This window comes from Mus pahari, chromosome 13 (assembly GCF_900095145.1).
Source record: "Mus pahari chromosome 13, PAHARI_EIJ_v1.1, whole genome shotgun sequence".
NCBI classification, from domain to species: Eukaryota; Metazoa; Chordata; class Mammalia; order Rodentia; family Muridae; genus Mus; species Mus pahari.
This window is the reverse complement of record NC_034602.1, coordinates 67,076,719-67,097,047: the sequence shown is the minus strand read 5'-3', so window position 1 is coordinate 67,097,047 and position 20,329 is coordinate 67,076,719. Positions and strand designations below refer to the sequence as shown.

The window sequence follows — 20,329 nt, the reverse complement described above, 5'->3', positions numbered from 1 at the left end:
AGTGGCAGCAGATTTCTGAGTTCGAGGCCAGCCTGGTCTACAAAGTGAGTTCCAGGACAGCCAGGTCTAGACAGAGAAACCCTGTCTCGAAAAAAAGACAAACCAAACTATACCAAACCAAACCAAAAAAAAAACAACAAAATTTCTTCACCCTCATTACGCCACCGCCGCCCTGCTGGAAAGATCAATCTCTGTGATGACTCTGTGACGTGACTAAATATTAATGTTTCTGTGGTAGGCTTTGCCCATGGGAAGTGGCAGCATTAGGAGGGGTGGCCTTGTTGGAATAGAGGTGGCCTTAGAGGAGGCTGTGTAGGCAGGCTTTGAGGGCTTCCAGAGCTCAAGTTCTCCCCAGTGCAGAAGACAGTCTCCTCCTGGTTGTCTTTGGATCAAGATGCAAAACTCCGAGCTCCTTCTCCAGCCACCACGGCTGCCTGCAGGCCGCCACGTTTCCCACCACGATGATAATGGACCGAAGCTCTCAAACTGTGAGCCAGCCCCAATTAAATGTCGTCATCACCTCCAGAATTTATGCTGTACATCCTACTGGAAATATTTTTATGAAGTTTAGGAGTTCATATTATGCTTATTTTACTATTAAATTTGTTAGTCTTCTTTCGAAAAGATTTAGTAATGACTCTTAGGTCCAGCCTACGTTTAGATAGTAAAACATAAAGTGACATTAATTGATATGGATTCTTTTTAAAATTATTTTTTATTTTTAAGATTAAAATATAATTACATCATATCCCCCCTTCTCATTCCTCTTCCCTACAAACCCTCACATATATCACTCCTTGCTCCCTTTCAAATCAAGCCTCATTTTCATTCTTATTACATATATAATATATAGAAATGAATATATACATGAGTATAACCGGCTTAGTCCATGTAATGTTACCTGTATGTGTGTTTTCAGGGCAAATCATTTGGTATTGGATATCTCTTTCCTGGGGAAGGCCATTTCTCCCTCTCAGCGTTCCCTGGCTGCCTACGGGTCTTCGTGTAGGGCCGAGGGGCCTCATGCACTTCCCACCCGCGGTGGCGTGTCTGCTGCTGCTGCTCTTGTTCATCTTTAGTCAGCTATGACGGGGAGACTTTATGGGCATAGAGTGTACACTCTTTAAGTCATAGCAAGAGTTATACATTCTTACTTATTTCATCCCCCCCCCCCGATTCATAGTCTCAAATATAAGACCTCCCATCCCCCCAAAGGCTAGTTATAACAGTTGCAATTCCCTGTCACAACACGTGTTAATCTGGACATGTGTCTATAAACATCCACTAAGAAAACCTAGGTCAGGCTATGCCAGTGCCTGGCAAACACAGAAGTGGATGCTCACAGTCAGCTATTGGATGGAACACAGGGCCCCCAATGGAGGAGCTAGAGAAAGTACCCAAGGAGCTGAAGAGGGCTGCAACCCTGTAGGTGGAACAACAATATGAACTAACCAGTACCCCCTGAGCTCGTGTCTCTAGCTGCATATGTAGCAGAAGATGGCCTAATCAGCCATCATTGGGAAGAAAGGCCCCTTGGTCTTGCAAACTTTATATGACCCAGCACAGGGGAAGGCCAGGGCCAAGTAGTGGGAGTGGGTGGGTAAGGGAGCAGGGGCAGGGGGTATAGTGAACTTTCAGGATAGCATTTGAAATGTAAATAAAGAAAATAATAATAATAATAATAATAATAATAATAATAATAATAATAGAAAACCTAGGACTCCAGGACCACTGGAAGTTGACCTCATAGACTCAGCTGGCTTAAGGGCACACAGCCCTGGTAGCTGCTATTTTCTTGACCAACAGCAATGCTATTGTTAATATTTTTTGAGGCAAAGATGGGGCATGAAAGAACACATTCCACCAATTAGTTGGGCAGTTCCACGACTGGCAGAACCCAGCCCACGCCTGCAAAGCTACCTCAAAACATCCCACAATCCCAAGCACCCTGCCGTACAGAGCAGAGCGTGGTGACAAACACGGAGGTGTCAGAGCCGACATCTGAGGGTGTTACCACACAGACTACTGATCTTGGGTAGACGGGGAAAGGAGGAAAGAGAGTGGGGAGTACGAGTGATGTGGTGTGTTCCCTGGCTGCAGACAGGGCTAGTGATTAAAGGTCTGGGCCCCAAAGGCAGGAGTGTTGGGCTCAAATTCTAATCCTGTCCTTCACTAGCACCTACCTCCCACCCTCTCTAGACACCCAGCTCCTTAGCTTTATGCCTGAGTTCGTGGGTGAGCAGTGGGCACCACATTTCCTTAAGATTCCAGCAGTATTTTCAGCCTGGAAGACCTTATAGACGCATGCATGCTACTTTAAGATCACAGTGATTTTCCTTCTCCAAGTACGGAATTAAATTAATTTATTTTTGTTGTCCAGTAATTAGGACTTTTTTTTTTTCCATTTAAAGAAGTGCCCATTATCCACTATTTCATGGACATCATCATATACCACCAGAGGCCTACATCTCATAATCACTAGTTTACATATAGATAATCCTAAAAAATTAAAAAATCACCTGGAAGGTCAAGCAAAAAGGATTCCTTTCCCGTTTTTCATGTGGATAAAATTCCAATGTGTTTTATTTCTAATCTTAGAATTATTAAAGCACCTAACTTCTCTGCATTGTGTTCTAGGGTGTGCCACCAATTTCAGAAATGGATGATAGAACTCGTCATAAATGTGTTGATCTGAGGTTCTCAGAAGCTGACACCGGGTTCCTAAGGTCAGGACACCGGAGATTCCAGGTAAAATAAAAAAGAAGTATATATCTTCGCGAAGCAACTTGCGGAGTCCCTAATGTGCTATTACTACCATTCTCCACAGGGCGGAGAAGAGGCAGAGCTTATTTGGAAGCTTATCTTGAAGTCTGGTTGGGTTAAAGAAACTTGAATTTCTCTTCCTCATGCTCCTCCTATCTTCAAGCCCCTCCCCTCATGCTCCTCCTCCTGTCTTCAAGCCCCTCCCCATGCTCCTCCTCTTCAAGCCCCTCCCTCATGCTCCTCCAGTCTTCAAGCCCCTCCCCATGCTCCTCCTCTTCAAGCCCCTCCCCATGCTCCTCCTCCTCCTCCTCAAGCTCCTCCCTCATGCTCCTCCAATTTTTCCAGGAGCTTTACTGTGTAAGCCAGGTTGGCTTCAATCCTGGTTACAATCCTGCCTCTGCCTCCCAAGTGTTAAGATTACAGGCACTGCTCCCTGTGGGTTTCTCTGAACTCACTTTGATAAACAGTCTTCATCCATCTTCCTTTCTTCTCCCCTCCCTTTCCTACTTCTACCTCCTACACGCCCCCTGTTGACCATTTGCATGTTAGGCAAATATTCTACCTCTGAGCTACATGTAGACTTCATTATGTCTTTTAGTTTCTCTAAGTAGTCTTACACACACACATACACACACACACACACATGGCCTTTTTTTCTCTAAACTCCAGTGCACACTCCTCTGTAAACATGAGAGTTAACTGAAACATTTGAGACTTCACTGGTTAAATAAACTTCATGGGGGGCTGGAGAGATGGTCAGTGGTTAAGAGCACTGACTGCTCTTCCAGAGGGTCTGAGTTCAATTCCCAGCAACCACATGGTGGCTTACAACCATCTATAAAGAGATCCAATGCCCTCTTCTGCTGTGTCTGTAAACACCTCCACTGTACACAAATGTAATAAATAAACAAATCTTAAAAGATATATAAACTTAGCCGGGCGTGGTGGTGCATGCCTTTAATCCCAGCACTTGGGTGGCAGAGGCAGGCGGATTTCTGAGTTCGAGGCCAGCCTGGTCTACAAAGTGAGTTCCAGGATAGCCAGGGCTACAATGAGAAACCCTGTCTCGAAAAACCAAAAAACAAACAAACCCCAAAAAGATATATAAACTTAATGTTTTATGTAAACTTCTGCAAAGACGCGCATTGAAATAGATGCATTGAGCTAGGGTATACAGCAATTGTCTGGATCCCAAGATTCTAGTAATTGAAGGAATTTTCTTACCCTGGAGCCATCTGAACACGTTTTTGAGATGGAACTTCCAAGCTTAAAAAGCTAACAGAACACGCCACGTGGTGCACAGGGACTCCGTAGACACCACGTTTGTACCAGACCCCACAGTTCTGGGACATTTTAGTCACCACTAGGGAGCTGGCAGCATGTCCCCTGGACTCCGCATCACAGGGCCATGAGATGGTAAAACAGGGACTATGCTCTGCTCCTGGGGAGCAGTGGGCTGATAACCAGCCATTTGTCGGGTCACAGGAGGGCGAGGAAGCATCTTCTCATTTTCCAGGGGAAGCTGGGAGAAAGAAGGCAGCTGCTGCCATGCTAAGAGGATGAGAAGACAGCATGGGACCCCTTTACAACACGGCAGGGATCCCCAGAATCCATGAAAGACCAGAGATAACAGGGAATGCCCTCACATCTCTCTCTGCACCTAGAGAATCCCACATAGTGCCTGATGCTCAACAGTAGGGAATCATCTGGTCCTACCCCTTCAGGCCATGTTCTTTCCTGGGGCACAGAGAGGTATAGTTAGATGCTTGTGGAGTTCAGGACAGCACTGGATAAACAAGTGTTTCTGGAAGGCATCAATATTCACAAACACGCACCAGCCTTACGAAGGCCTCCTGGACACTGGCAGCACAGACAAAGGACAGGGTTCCCCTGTGTTCTTGATCAGTCCAGCAATCTCACCTGTTTTGAGGATGTACATTTGTCCTGCCTTGATTGATGGATGCAATCTCACCCACAAGACATACTAGGTGAGGGCAGAAAAGTTCAACTGGCTGAATGAGGTATGTAGAGCTAAGGCAAAACGTACACTGAGGAACCCCAAACATCTCGTCATTTCAGGCCACTGCCTGCGTGAGAAGACACGGAGGAGTTGTTGCAGGTTCCCATCTAATTAAAGACGACTTTTCTACCATTATGTCACTGCAGCCTTCCCAAAGCTGCAGGTTTCTAGCAAACGTCCTCAAGCAAATGTCAGTACTTCATCAGTGCCGGATTTACCATGTTCAAGTCTACTTATACATATATACATTATGTACATATATGCATATATATCACATACTTAAATATATATCATATTCATGTATATGTCATATTCACAAATATAATATTCATTCATATCACTCTAGAGGGTCTCACTATGAAGCCCTGGCTGTCCTGGGACTCATTAGTTATATAGATCAGGCTATCCTTGAACTCACAAAGATCTGCCTGTCTCTGCCTCTCAAGTGCAGGGATTAAAGGTTTGTGCCACCACACCTGGCTTTGTTTAGGTATTTAGGTAATTCTTAATCATTTACTTATATCTGCACAATCGGGCTGCATTTTAAAATTAGGTGCCTATTAAAATTAGGGTTAGAATTTTCACCTTAACTCTTAGCACCAAGCCTGGGGTAGTATTTTATGACTCAACACAATATTTTGGGAAAACCCCGAATTTCACTTTCAGAGAACTAGGAAGTTGTCGTTGACCCTGATGTGTGTGTGTGTGTGTGTGTGTGTGTGTGTGTGTGTGTGCATTTTCAAGTCAGGGTCTCACATGGTAACCTGCCTGAACCTCTTAAGCAATGCCCACAGGTGCAAACCCTGGGATTCTGTGGGAGGCTTTTACTCACTGCTGTGAATTTGTTTTAGCAACACGCATCAAGTTAGAACAGCTCTACGTTTAACATAATCTCATTAAACGCCTTGTGCTTACCCAGGCCTGAGCAAGGACCTCCTTGACCACAATGGCAACTGTTTCTGTTTTTTCCCTTGCTTATCCCTCAAACCCAGGAGTTTTAATATTTCTAGCATTTTTCATTAGCTTGTCAGAGTGCCCTATTACATCTGCCTCACCATTCACGAGGGAAATCAAATATTTAGAAATAGCAACGGAGGCAGTGAGGATTCCTAACATGAAGCATCAGTGTTTGGATACATATCTCCCACGTCGTATGAGGTGCGTGGGTGGTGGCTTCTCTCCCTGCCAGTCTCTGCTGTTTGAGTTTCAGAGGGTGTGAGCCAGTGTGGGATCCACCGTGAACTGAGAACAACTGTGGAAGAGCTGACTGTCATCGCCACACAGGGGCGGGGCACACGGATGCCAGGATACACAAGGGCAGAACACATGGATGTCATGGTACACAGGGCACACAAATGTCACATGGTACACAAGTGAGGGGAAGCACGAATGTCACGGTGCACAAGGCCAGAACATGAGAGTGCCATGCCACTCTGCACAGTGCACACTTGTAGGATCCAAGCTTTAGGTACAGCTGGTCAAATCATTGGATAAGACAGAGTCTGCAGGGAGGGGCTTCTAAACATCACACACCCCAATTATGTCACCCACGTCTGGCTGGAGACCGGAGGTTCATTTTGTGCTTTCTGTTTTGGTTCTGTTTTTCTTTTCACTGAGTCTGAGAGTAGAGCAGGAACTACGTTTTATTTACCTTTTCTTAGCAACAAGGAGAAATCTTTATTTCAAATTGAAGAGACAGCGGAAAAGAGCCTGCCGGTCTTGGGATCTATGGAGAGCCGCCTCTCCTACTTTGTAGTTTCTGAGGACTCCTGCAAATGTTTTGTGGGTGTTCAATGAGGCAGTTCAGAGCTGCCATGTGGGTGCTGGGATACTCTGGTAGAGTGGCCAGTGCTTTTAACTGCTGAGCCATCTCTCCAGCCCCTAGAACCTGTTTCTTTAGAAAAGTAGGCGAGCTTAGCTTATGTCCGGCCGCCCACACTTGTAACTTCATACAACTTCCATTGTTTTCATTATGCCTTCTCTCCCCCTGCTTTGTCGATAGATTATGCTGGCTTTGTAATCATTGTGTGTCTTCAGCAAAATAAGTGACCTTTGGCACCTGGGAGAGGCAAGAGCAGAATCTGCAAACTGGCAGAGCAACTGACTCATTTAATATCACTTCTCTGTGTCGGTATCCAGGACCTTACTCTAGGAAGGCAAAAAAATGCTGATTTTTCAAGAAGAGAGTCACAGTCGTAGAACTCGAATGTCTGTCCCTGTTATCCCACTGCTGCCCTTGGGCCTGACTCAGTGAGGCTACCAATAGCTAATGTGTGACCTTCAAAGTCTGGGCAAATATGCAGACCTGCTGCGATGGTTAACAACCTTCAACGTTAACTTGAACGGGATTTAGATTTGACTAGGAAGCATACGTCGGTGCCTATGGTAGTATAAAAGGGCTAGAAGGAGACCCATCCTGAATATGGGTAGCACCGCCCCCACACGGTCCCATGCTGAAGGAAAAAAAAAAAAAAAAAAAAAGGAGAATGCAAACTGTGTACCAGTCCTCATTTCTGTCTGCTTCCGGCCTGGATCTGAGGCGTGGTCAGCTGTCTCCCCACACCTGCTCCGACCAGTCCCAACCATGATGGACTGTGTTTCCAACTAGGACACAATACACCCCCTCTATATATTACATTGCTTTTATAAGGAATTTTGCCACTGCAATGGTAAAAGAAACTAAGTTACCCGCTTTCCAACACACAGTAAGATGGCAGGGCTTGTAGTAACCACTTAGGGCTCCTTTTAGCCTTTAGGGGCAAAGTCTGATGGGCCATAAACATTCTTGTGTTTATGATCCAATGATACAGAGGTGGCTTTAGTCACTGCTAGTTCTGCTTCAGGATATTTAAGTTGTGCAACAACTACCTTTGCTTGCCTGCTTTTCTTATTGTCTTGCATATTCAGGAATTTGCACTCTGCCTGGGCTTTTGGTTTCCTACCCGTCCTATGGTTTCCCATCTTGTTCAGCAGACTCAGCCCACTGATGTGGAGCACAAGTCAGAGCTAACTTTGCAAGAGTCCTCTTTGCCAGGGTGATCAGGGCAGATCTGGATGAGCGCCCGTCCACGTCCACGTGTGTTTCCTGAAGCCAGCTGTACAGTGCCCTGAGTCAGCACTGCCACACTTCAGGAATATTCCAGAGCCAGCTAACCTTCAACACCTTAGGAGGGGACTGTGCAGCTTTTCCAAAGCGCTCAGGATTCTGGTCTTTTCTCCAGAGATAACCAGAGCCTTGTTGGGGATAGGGAGGGAATTCCCACGAGCAGCTGAGGAGCTGTTGTCTCTCGGCTCAAAAGTCCTGAGATGATGACCAAGGAGGTGGTCGAGTGTGTGTGTGTGTGTGTGTGTGTGTGTGTGTGTGTGTGTGTGTGTTAGGGTGAGCTGAGAGTGTGTGAAGCCCAGGGAAGAGGGACGGACTTTTAGACTAAGGTGAATTGAGGAGACTTGGCAATCTATCTAATGGGTTATGACCAACATTCTCTTTAAAATAAGTTGAAGAGATGAAAATAGAATACAAAGTAGGGGGGGAAATTACTTCATGATACTTTGGTTTTTAGTTCATATGTGTGTATACACAGCTATGAACACACACACACACACACTCAGAGATGTATTTCCTGCTAGGATAAATTAAAACATATTTGTAAAATATTGTGAAAAATGGCTACTCAGCTCGTTAAGACACCAGGGTCAGAAACCATCGATCCACACAAACTGTCACCTTAGCGACAGCCACGCTTCTAAATGAAGACGAGAAGGCACTACGAACAGAAATGGGCTGAGAGCCACCGGAGTGATTAAATGGGACGTCTGGTGCCACCCAAACCAGAGCTGGCGCTCACCTCTGGTTTTGAGAGTCTTGTTTAATTAAGGGCCCAAAGCTTCCATTTCTTAATTACAGGAAGAAGAAAGCTTTATTAAACTTGGATCTTAGTAGCTGCTTAGCTTGGCTGGGGCTTGACTCGAAAACTTCCGATTAGGAGTGTAACATTAAGAAAGCACCGTGTTCACTTTTTAAGCACGATTTACCGACAACATAAAATTCCCATCCAGGGTAGAAGAAATCCGGTTGGTTTGTCTGCTTGTGAACATGCTGGGGATGGAGCCTAAAGTCTCACACACACTGGGCAAGCACTGTACCCCTGCTGTACACGTAACCCGTGGCATTTCTTTTTGCACACTTTTCAAATGATGACGTCCAGAAGTTGGGAGAGTCAAGGAAGCTGCTAGTACCCTTTTTTCTATGCTTGAGAAACAAAGCTGATTTGTGGTGAGATGCCAGGTGGGAGGAGAGCCTAGGTTTCTCGGTTCTGAGCCCCATACCCAGCCACCAGGCCACTCAGGCCCTCGCGCTGGAAGACTCAGACTGGGGAGAGATCCTCTACTCCTCTCTACCAGTTTTTCAGAGTTCTTCGTCTAGACCAATATCCCAAGTATTTATGTAGCATCTGGTTCTTAGGAGAGAGGTGGAAGGAGGAGATTCTAGAACTGTTCAGTGGAAACCCTGTTTTATGTTCCTGCACACACCATGTGGGGGACCTCTTAGGACTTGCTGACCTCTAGCTGCCCAGCATGAAAGCAAGACTGGGTCAGTTTTGCTTTAGACCAGTGGTTCTCAACCCGTGGGAGGCCACCCCTGTGGGGGCTGAATGATCCTTTCACGGGGGGTCACCTAAGACCACTGGAAAACATAGATATTTACATTACGATTCATAACAGTAGCACAGTTATAGTTATGAAGTAGCACTGAAAATATCTTTATGGTTGGGGATCTCACCAAAACAGGAGAACAGTAGGTAAAGGGTCGCAGCATTAGGAAGGTTGAGAACCATTGCTTTATTCAGACACTTACACTCACGGTAGATTCCCAGCAGTATTTCAAAGATACATCGGTATGAAATGAGGAGGGCTGTATGGGGAGCAAGTGGCATTCTCTTCATAAATAATAACACAGGCAAACTACCAACCTCTGTCCCCATTCTGCTAAAAGGTTTACATTGTTCCTGCTAACCTGAGTCAGCGTAGTTTTTCACATCACAGGCTGGAAATACAAGCTAAGTGAGGCAAGCTGGTTTCCGGACAGCCAGCGGCAAGACAAGGTTCAAACCAGGCTTCCCGTTCCAGAAACCATGTTCCACTACCCTTCTGCGTAGCCCAAGGTGTATCTCAGAAAGGCCACCAACCTCAAAGTTCAGTCCCTAGATACAGGTGAGCTTTGGGGGGTGGGGTGGGGGTGGGGTGGAACCTGTGTTAGAGTCTACAGTTTTTCACTTTCTAGCTGTAAGACTTGGGGGCAAGTTCCATCCTATCTTTAGTTTCTGTCCTCTTGTCTAAAAACGTGGGACTAAGGACTTGTAAAGATTAAGTTAGATACCACGTTTCAATCATTTATCACAATGCGCAACAGGCAGAAAGTTTCTCTCCAAACTATTAACTACTGAAGTTCTAGGATGAAGACACAACTAAATCAATAAGTGGTTTTGTTTTGACCTCAGTGTGACAGTTCTCAATTGTTATAAAGAAAGAGCTGAGGAAGCAGAGACGGAAGTGTGCAGAACACACAAAGGTGGAGGGAAGGAGGAATCAGGAGGAATGTCAGCATGTGTGCAATGCAGAGAAACGTTAAGGAGACCGAATGATTTTTAGAGCAATGCAGACATAAATTGTTCTCTTAACCCTATTTTTACCACGGCTCTGGGACGTATCAGATCACACCAGCGTGTGAAAGGGTTTTGGGTTGAGAAGAATAATGTCAACTCTCCCTAGACTCTGCCACAACTCTTGGAAAGCTTATGAGCTGGTGACATTTGGGTGTACTTATTTATAATAAATAAATATTTGCGCTGGAGTGAACAGGCACTGAGCGAGCAGGGCCGACCAGAGAGTGAGCAGAGGTTCTAAATACAATTCTCAACAACCACATGAAGGCTCACAACCATCTGTACAGCTACAGTTTTCTCATATACGTAAAATAAATCTTAAAAAAATAAATGATATGACAGCCAGAGCTATTAGAGAAACTGTCTCAAAAGCTCTAATTAATTAATTGATTGCTAGGATAGTTGGTTCAGTGAAAGGCACTTGGTCAGCGTGCACAAGGCTCCAGGTTCCATCCCCAGCATTGCATAAATTCCTGCCACCCACCCGCTGGAGCCATGTGCACACCTTGGTTGGGCACACCTTGGTTGGTGGTTTAGTCCCTGGGAGCTCTGGGAGCTCTGGTTGGTTGATATTGTTGTTCTTCCTATGGGATTGCAAACCCCTTCAGCTCCTTCAGTCCTTTCTCTAACTCCCCATTGGGGACCCTGTGCTCAGTCCAATGGTTGGCTGCAAGCATCTGCCTCTGTATTTGTAAGGCTCTGGCAGGGCCTCTCAGGAGACAGCTATGTCAGATTCATTCCACATACAGTCACCAAACCCTGACACTATTGTAGATGCCAAGAAATGCTTGCTGACAGGAGCCTGATATAGCTTAGCTTTCATAGTTCCAGAAGCTACTACGTGAGCCACTGAAGGTGAAAAGCCACACAGCATCCAACCCTGTGGGCTACACACCGACGTGCCTAGCAAGGTACACTGACTGGTACAGTGGTGTCCTGAAGGTTATGTGGGTAACCTACTGGTTTAGGTTGGATTTGAGGCCTCTTACACAGGAGGAAATTCATACCTGGCATTATAAGGCTGGTCAAAAGCTCATGACTGGGAGGTCCCGGGCCCTGTGAGGGAACCTACTACTGCTCTCTTGCTAAATGGACATATAGTTCAACTGTCTCCTACATATTTATGTTTAAATCGGGTATGATGCTGCATACCTTTAATCTTAGCACTCAGGAGGCAAAGGTTGTGAGTTCAAGACTAGTCAGTCTACATAGTAAGCTCAATGAGAGACCCTGTCTGTCTGTGTGTGTGTGTCTGTCTATCTATCTATCTGTCCATACACATGGTTTAGTAGTTTAATGCTGTCCTCAACCAGAGAAGACTCTCCCTGCAGTGCTCAGAAGTTAATGCAGAGATTTCTAACTGGACAAAGTTCTCTATTGGATACTCAGCTTCCCCCAACCTCAAGGCTCAGGAAACATCGAGGAAGAAGAGGCAGAAGGAATGTAAGAGCCAGACTCTAGGGAGGAGTGCTGTGAAATGTTCTCTTCCGGACACGAGGCCATGGCACTTATAAACTGCAGCTATGGAGATGTGGTTATCCACAGAAGAATACGCCAACAAGATCAGCCAACATTCTACCAGGCGGCAGCACTTGGACTCAGTGAGTTATTGAGAGAGAGAGAGAGAGAGAGAGAGAGAGAGAGAGAGAGAGAGAGAGAGGCAGAGACAGAGAGACAGAGACACACACAGAGAGACAGAGAGACAGACGGAGAGAGAGAGGCAGAGAGAGAGAGAGAGAGAGACAAAGACAGAGACACGCAGAGACAGAGAGACAGAGACACACACAGAGAGACAGACGGAGAGAGAGAGGCAGAGAGAGAGAGAGAGAGAGACAAAGACAGAGACACGCAGAGACAGAGATAGAGATAGGGACGGAGGCTGGACATGAAGAGGGAGGGGTATGTGTTGACGTTGCCTGGGGGAAGTAGGAGGGAGGGTTCAAGATACACTGCTCACATGCATGAAATTGTCACATGCATGAATAAATAAAGAATAGCTTACTAAATCAAAACAACCCTGAGATTCCATCTCACACCAGTCAGAATGGCCAAGATTAAAGATTCAGGTGACAACAGATGCTGGCGAGGTTGTGGAGAAATAGGAACACTCCTCCATTGCTGGTGGGATTGCAAGCTTGTTCAACCACTCTGGAAATCAGTCTGGCGGTTCCTCAGAAAATTAGACATAGTACTACCGGAGGATCCTGCTATACCTCTTCTGGGCATATACCCAGAAGATCTTCCAACTGGTAATAAGGACACATGCTCCACTATGTTCATAGCAGCCTTATTTATAATAGCCAGAAGTTGGAAAGAACCCAGATGTCCCTCAATAGAGGAATGGATACAGAAACTGTGGTACATTTACACAATGGAGTACTACTCAGCCATAAAAAACAATGAATTTATGAAATTCTTGGGCAAATGGATGTATTTGGAGGATATCATCCTTAGTGAGGTAACCCAATCACAAAAGAAGTCACTAGATATGTACTCACTGATAAGCGGATATTAGCCCAGAAACTTGGAATATCCAAGACACATTATGGAAAACAGAAGAAAATCAAGAAGGATGAACATTTGTGGATACTTCATTCCTCCTTAGAATGAGGAACATAACCCCCATGAAAAATTATAGGTACAGCGACAAAGTTTGGAGCTGAGATGAAGGGATGGACTATCCAGAGAGGACCCCATTCGGAGTCCATCCCATCATCAGCCACCAAACCTAGATACTAATGCTCATGCTCATGCCGGCAAGATACTGCTGAAGGGACCCTGATACTGTGGCCTCTTGTGAGGCTACGCCAGTGCCTGGTAAACACCGAAATGGATGATCACAGCCAGCTACTGGATGGAACACAGGGTCCCCAATGCAGGAACTAGAGAAAGTACCCAAGTACCTGAAGGGGGCTGCAACCCTGTAGGTGGAACAACAACAGGAACTAACTAGTACCCCCTGGGTTTGTGTTTCTAGCTGCATTTGTAGCAGAAGATGACCTAATCGGCCATCAGTGGGAATAGAGGCTCCTTGGTCTTCCAAACTCCATATGACCTAGCACAAGGCAAGGCCTGGGCCAAGTAGTGGGAGTGGGTGGGTAGGGGAACAGAGGTGGGGGGAGGGGTATGGGAATCTTTCGGGATAGCATTTGAAATGTAAAAAAAAAAAAAAAAAAAAAAAAAAAAAAAAAAAGAATAGCTTACTAAAAATAACACTATCCACATCTGTTATAACTCTTAGTTTATGAGACAGAGAACAGGCCCTGAGCAGTAAGGGCTTGGGCCACACTTCTCACATGGCTCCCATGGACGGCGATGGCCACACAGCACGAAGTTTGGATCACATGGAATGCCCTTGTCCTAGCATAACGCAACCCTTCCCTTCCACAGCCAGCCAAGTTTATTAAAACACAGATGCATGAGCAGGACCTAAGAGGGTCCCCTTGCTTTCAACACAACATAACAAACCACGCCACAGTAGAGGACACACCCTTGTAGAAAACCTTATAGAGCAGTGGAACTAGAAGCCAAAGTCACAAGGTGGCATCTTAGCCTTCCCCTGCTTTCCAATTTCAGAGAGCCTTCCCTTCACGCTCTGCACTCTTACCTCCTGTAATGGCGTAAGCTTAACATTTCCTGGTCAGGATGCAAAGTTCTTCTCTGTGATCGACTACCTAAGCCACAGGCACCGAGTGGCAGATGGTCGGTGGACGTGTGGCCCACGTGAGCCCAGAAGGTGTTTTATGTTATAATCAAACCTCTGCAGAGGAGTGTGACCTCCTGGTTGGGCACAGGCAGTTGGGTTGACTTCTGACCCGGTTCCAATTCCAGTAAGGGGAAAACAGCCCCTGGATTATCCCACCCAGAATTCTGCCCCTGGCAGTTGCTCTGAGGGGGCGCTGTACACGCAGTATAACTGACTCCATGTTGGGGGGGGGAGGGGTGCCTTCCAGAAGTTGTGTGCTGGCCGACTGCATTCACACTCACTTCAGGCTGAAGGGACCATGTCCCTTTCTTAAACTAGACCAATGAGAAAGAAAGAATGAGAAACTGATTGGATACCTGGACACCTGCAGGGTTTAGCTTCAGAGATAGGAGCATGGCCTCTCAAGGAAGTTTCCCTTCCCCTGTGGAGAGCTAGCTCTGGCTGAGCGTGGGAGCGGGCAATCACAGCCCTAGGGAGACTGCAGACCAAGGGTCCCCATCTCTCCTCTTCATCCGCAGCCACCTAGGTCAAAGGCCAGATGGTGCTCCCTGGCCTAACAGATTAAGGCACGGGACACCCCAGAGCCTATATTTTGGCCTGAATTTTCTTGAAGCAAATAAAGCAATTATATGTAAGCTAGAAAAATAAAGTTGCCCATGACCCCTAGTGTCAATTGCTTGTTAAATCCACCAAGACGTTAGAAGTGTCTCTATAAAGCAGTAAGTGGCTGCGAGTTAGAGTGAGGTTATAGGGCCAGAGGTGGTCTTAGGCATTCTGCTCCTGTACCTGACCTCCAGGGAAACAGGCCCAGCCAAGACAGTGACTCATCCTGCCTGTCAGAGTTACAATAGGAGCTTGATCTGCAGTGGTGGGGCAAGCGAGGCAGTGCTTCTTAAAAACAGTTCTGCCCTAGTAACTCTGAAAGATTCACTGAAGTCAGTGCAGACAGCAGACAGCTACTGTTACCATTTTATACACTGAAGAGAGGTGACGAAAATACAACTGGAAGAGCTACGAGCTTTGGTCCAGAAGATCTGCAAACACTGTGTATTAGGGGTCGGGCATGTTGAATAAAGAAATCTATCATAAACATAAGACTCAGAGCAAATTTTCATGGACTTCGAGATCACTCTGCATAGACTTCCTAAAGAAGCCATAAAAATTCCCAGCAAAGAAAATCCAGCAGTAACAGGTAGACAGCCCTCTCATTTAAATTCACTTGTGCTCATTCAGCAATTATTTACTGCCTTTCCACGGTAAGGAAAATGTTCCAGAGAGGATGAAGATGGCCAAGGACCAGAGAGACGGTGACCACTCTGTGAGAATGGAGCTGTTATTTCAAGAGGGGACTATTATCTCCAGATGAAGAAAACTGTCTGGTTGAAAGGTAATGAATTAAGCGGTCTTGAAGAATGGATTAAAACATGGGATATTCAGAAGCTGGGAAAATTGTCTCTGGGTGGTGAACACAGGAAACAGAGTTGCGGAAAGGCAGGGAAAGAGCCAGGAAGCAGCAGAGACTGCCTGGGGCAGGAGAACTCAGGGCTGGACTCCAGTGTGATAGAATAGCGCTTCAGACTCCATTTACAGAACGCTGTAACATGGATGTGAGGGACTGCGGAGCAGACACGGGGTTTGGACATTGTCAAGAAAGACAGCACAGCCACAGCTGGGGGCCTGGGAAGCATTACACTAAGTAGTCCACAGCTAAATGTATAGTAGGTGTCTTAGGGTTTCTACTCCTGCACAAACATCATGACCAAGAAGCAGCTGGGGAGGAAAGGGTTTATTCAGCTTACACTTCCACGCTGCTGTTCATCACCAAAGGAAGACAGGACTGGAACTCAAGTGGGTCAGGAAGCAGGAGCTGATGCAGAGGCCATGGAGGGATGTTTTTTACTGGCTTGCTTCCCCTGGCTTGCTCAGCCTGCTCTCTTACAGAACCAAGACCACCAGCCCAGGGATGGCACCACCTACAAGGGGACCTCCCCACTTGATCACTAACTGAGAAAATGCCCCACAGCTGGATCTCATGGAGGCATTTCCCCAACTGAAGCTCCTTTCTCTGCGATAACTCCAGCCTGTGTCAAGTTGACACAAAACCAGCCAGTACAGTAGGCTTTCTTGAACATGAGCAGCCTTTAGGACATGGCACCCGAAGCCACCCAGACTCTCTGGAAATCCAGGAATCATTTCTGGGCCTACAGCACAGCTGCCAGCACGTTCAGTTTTAGAGAAGCATCATTGTATCAACACTGAAGGGAGTGAGGCTACCATCTCATTCTCTGTTCTCTGGCTTTAAAAATGGTCTAAAGTTCCTATAATAATTCATCATCTCTGACTGGATCCTGAGCCTCCGGGATGTCCTTATCTTCCTGGTAAGAAAACTTGGCTTGTAGGCCAGCAAAAATAAAACAAAGCTCTGGAAAGATTTATGACCAACTTAAATATATTTAAAGAACAGGTAAAAGTCAAATGTGTCCTCAAAGGATTACAATTATTCCTATGCATTTAATTAGAATAATTCTGAATTAATATTCAGAAATACTGTACTAGTGAACTTCTACAACTCATAAATCCGTATTATACAAACTATTCTTTGTAAATCCCTTTGCCATTTTTCATCTTTCTAAATGTTAGGATTACAGGAATATTCATTTTTCTTATTTCTGCCCCCACTGTTGACCAATCTTTTTCTTCTAACTTCCTGTATTTCTTTTAAGCCTCCTATTGAATGATCTGCTCCTTAAATGATTAATTTCTCAGAGTCCTTCTCTATTCCCTGAATGGATAGAATCCCACTCCTTATTCATGTATTCAGGATATTCTCCCCATGTCTTGGAGGATTTCACTCCGTGCTCTTTGAAGTCTTCTTCTGCTCTCTGCATTGCAATCCCTTTGAGCTCCTTGGCTGTTTCTCTCTGGCGTCAGCCTCCTATGCTGGATGCTTTCATCAACAGCCTCACAATGCTTGGTGGTCATTCATATTTCATAGCGAGTCACTAAGAATTTGATTTTAAGCTAGCGCACGGTATGGCTTGGTAGATTTCATCAGAGAGCATTTGGGTGAAAAGCCAAGAATCATTAAAAAATATTTTTAAAAGATTTATTTTTTTTTTTACGTATATGAGTACACTGTAGCTGTTTTCAGACACACTAGAAGAGTGCATTGGATCACATTATAGATAGTTGTGAGTCACCATATGGTTGCTGGGAATTGAACTCAGGATCTCTAGAAGAGCAGTCGGTGCTCTTATCCACTGAGCCAACTCTCCAGCCCTAATTTTTTTTTTAATTAATAAGAAAAAATTTTTTTTTTTAAGACAGGTTCTCTGTGTAGCTCATACTAGTCTCGAACTCACTGTTTCGCTATGTAGCTCAGGCAGGCCTTCAATTTGCAATCTTCCTCTGCACCCCAAGTGCGAGGACTCCAGGTACAGCCACACCAAACCCGCCCCTGCCTCACACTTGGTATCCATTAGTTTACAAGCCAGAGTTGCTACAACAAACAGACCGGGAAACACAGTGACTCAAACTCGTCAGCTCTATTCCTATTTTAACATCACTCAGGACAATTAGACCCGGAAGTCCCTCCATCCTTAGCAACTGTTCCTTCCTCTCTCTTCCTCCCTCCTTCCCTCACTCCCTACCCTCCTTTCTCCTCTTATCCCTCCCTTCTTTTCTTCTCTTCCTTGTATATGATTGTGCTTGTGTGTGTGTGTGTGTGTATGTTTGCTCATATGTCTAGAGGTCAACCTCAGGCATTGTTCCTCTGATGTTTTCATTGGCCAGGAGCTTGCTGACTACAGCACCCATGAGACCCAGGGATCCACATATCTCTGTCCACCTATCAGGCTTCTGTGTGTGTGTGTGTGTGTGTGTGTGTGTGTGTGTGTGTGTTGTGGGGATGGGTGAGTGTTCTTGGACTTGAACTCAGGAACTCATGCTTACAGAGTAGGCACTTCACTGAGATACCCCTCCCCCAGCCCCTGTCTTGATATGGTACTATGGATGCATGCTGATTGGTTTTTAGCAATGTGACCCAATCTTAGACATATCTGGGAGGAGAAAATGATTAGGAATTGAGAGAATGCTTCCATAAGACTGGCCTGTAGGCAAATCTGTAGGTGCTCTCTTGATTAATGATTGATGTAAAAGGTCCTGGATCGTTGTGGGTGGTGCCTTCCCTGGGCTGGTGGTCCTGGAGTGTATTAAGGAGGCAGGCTGAGCAAGCCATGGGGAGCAAGCCAGTCAGAAGCATGCATCTGTGGTCTCTGATTCCATTCCTGCCTCCAGGTTCCTGGCTTGACTTTCCTTCAAAATGGCCTGTCAGAAGGATGTGGAGGCTAAAATCCTTTTCCCCAAGTGCTTTGGCCATGGCTTTTAATCACAGCAATGGGAGCTCTAACCGAGACAGGATGGAACCCAGAGTTGTGCTACATGCCTGGTTACTTCCACTCTGTTGCTCCAGGATCCTAAGGTATTGTCCTTGTCCCTGTGGTTGAGCTGCCTCTTCAGCACCAACACATGCAGACACTGAAGAGAGGGGAAATACAAGGACAGCACGTTTCTTCTGAAAGAGCATAGTAGGTCTGGACTCGACTCTCTCGGAAGTGGGATTGGCATCTGGAAAAGAGTCTCTATCCAGGTAGCTGTGCTCTCTGCCAGATGTGAGGGAGTTTGAGTAGTCAAAAAAGAATAAAGGAGCCGGGCGTGGTGGCGCATGCCTTTAATCCCAGCACTCGACTCGGGAGGCAGAGGCAGGCGGATTTCTGAGTTCGAGGCCAGCCTGGTCTACAAAGTGAGTTCCAGGACAGCCAGGGCTATACAGAGAAACCCTGTCTCAAAAAAACCAAAAAAAGAATAAAGGGAGACTAGACATGGAGGAGCTTTGGAGCCTTCGCTAAAGTTGGCATCCCCAAATGTCAGCATGCCCAGGTTTCCCACCGCTTTATCCCACTTGCTAGGGTGTTGGTAGTCACTGTGCGGGGTACTCTTTCATTTACCCATATTCTCATTAGGACTGCTTATCCTCAGCCTCCTATGTCTGAGTCTCGGTCTGGTTGCCCTCTGATTCTGTTTCTCCAGAGAACAGACTTCCCAATTCACACGGTACAGAGTCTGGTTAGCCATCTGGGTGAAATGGGGCAGAAAAATGGAGCCAACTGCACTTTGGACAGAACCCCCCAAATGCCCATCCACAGTCTTCCATCCAGTCTGGCCCCCTGTGTTTCTTGTGCTCTCATTCCTGGGGATTTTTTAAGGGGTTTTTGGGGTGCTGTAAAAACTAGGCCTGACTCTTGTGCTCAGGCACAGTTCCTTTGATAGTTTTTAACCCATAGATTCTAGTTCAGGGTGGCACACATCTCCCGGGCTCACTTAAGACAAAGCTGTTTCTGTCCCTGCTCTCTATTATTCAGGAGAGGCTAAAGTGAAGGAAGAAGTGAACACAGCTTTGCTGCATTATGTCCAGAACAGGAAGTTCAAGATCTGTATTCGATGCTCTCATGGGAAAAAAAAATCTCAAGCCACAAATATCCATTTGCTTAAAATAAGGACGGTTTTATTTCCATTCATCCGGTAGATGTATACTCCTGATCTCCACAAAGTAACCACTAATTGTATTTCTTCTGAAGTGGTCCTTTAAAAAGCTTATTGGCAGTGATACCCAAGCTCACAATTGTGACGCCAACCCCCACAACCACTTACGAAATGTATATTCAATTACTTCACTTCCTTTCAGAGGACCTTCACACGTCATTCTAACTGTGAGGCAGATGGTTTCAAGGTATTGTTGTCTTTATTTATGGTTTAAAATAAAGAAATCTAGAGAGAGCCTTCTAATACAAAAATTTTGCTAAAGAACTTAATATAAGGTACCTCTTCATCCCAAAAGACAAACTGTCTTGTTTAGGAACAAAACTTGCATTGCATATTGACATGAAAAAAGGCTGGTTTCCTTTCCATTTCCTACTTTCTGCTCCTGTTAGGTCGTGCACACCACCACTGTTAGGATCTGAAATGTCACCCTTATGTTAAATGGCTGGACCCACACACTGAGCACTCCTTCTGGAAAGCCTTTCATGTTGTTGGAGACATGCCCTTGAAAAGACTGTGTGACACATTCCTCTCCTCCTCTCCTCTCCTCTCCTCTCCTCTCCTCTCCTCTCCTCTCCT

At 45.7% G+C, this 20,329-nt stretch overlaps 1 protein-coding gene across 4 annotated transcripts in view; it reads right to left on the bottom strand.

Moving 5' to 3' along the window:
* Kiaa1211 (KIAA1211 ortholog) overlaps nucleotides 1-20,329 on the bottom strand; it is a 223,943-nt gene that overhangs the window by 52,658 nt on the left and 150,956 nt on the right. The gene's annotated exons all lie outside the window — the stretch shown is intronic.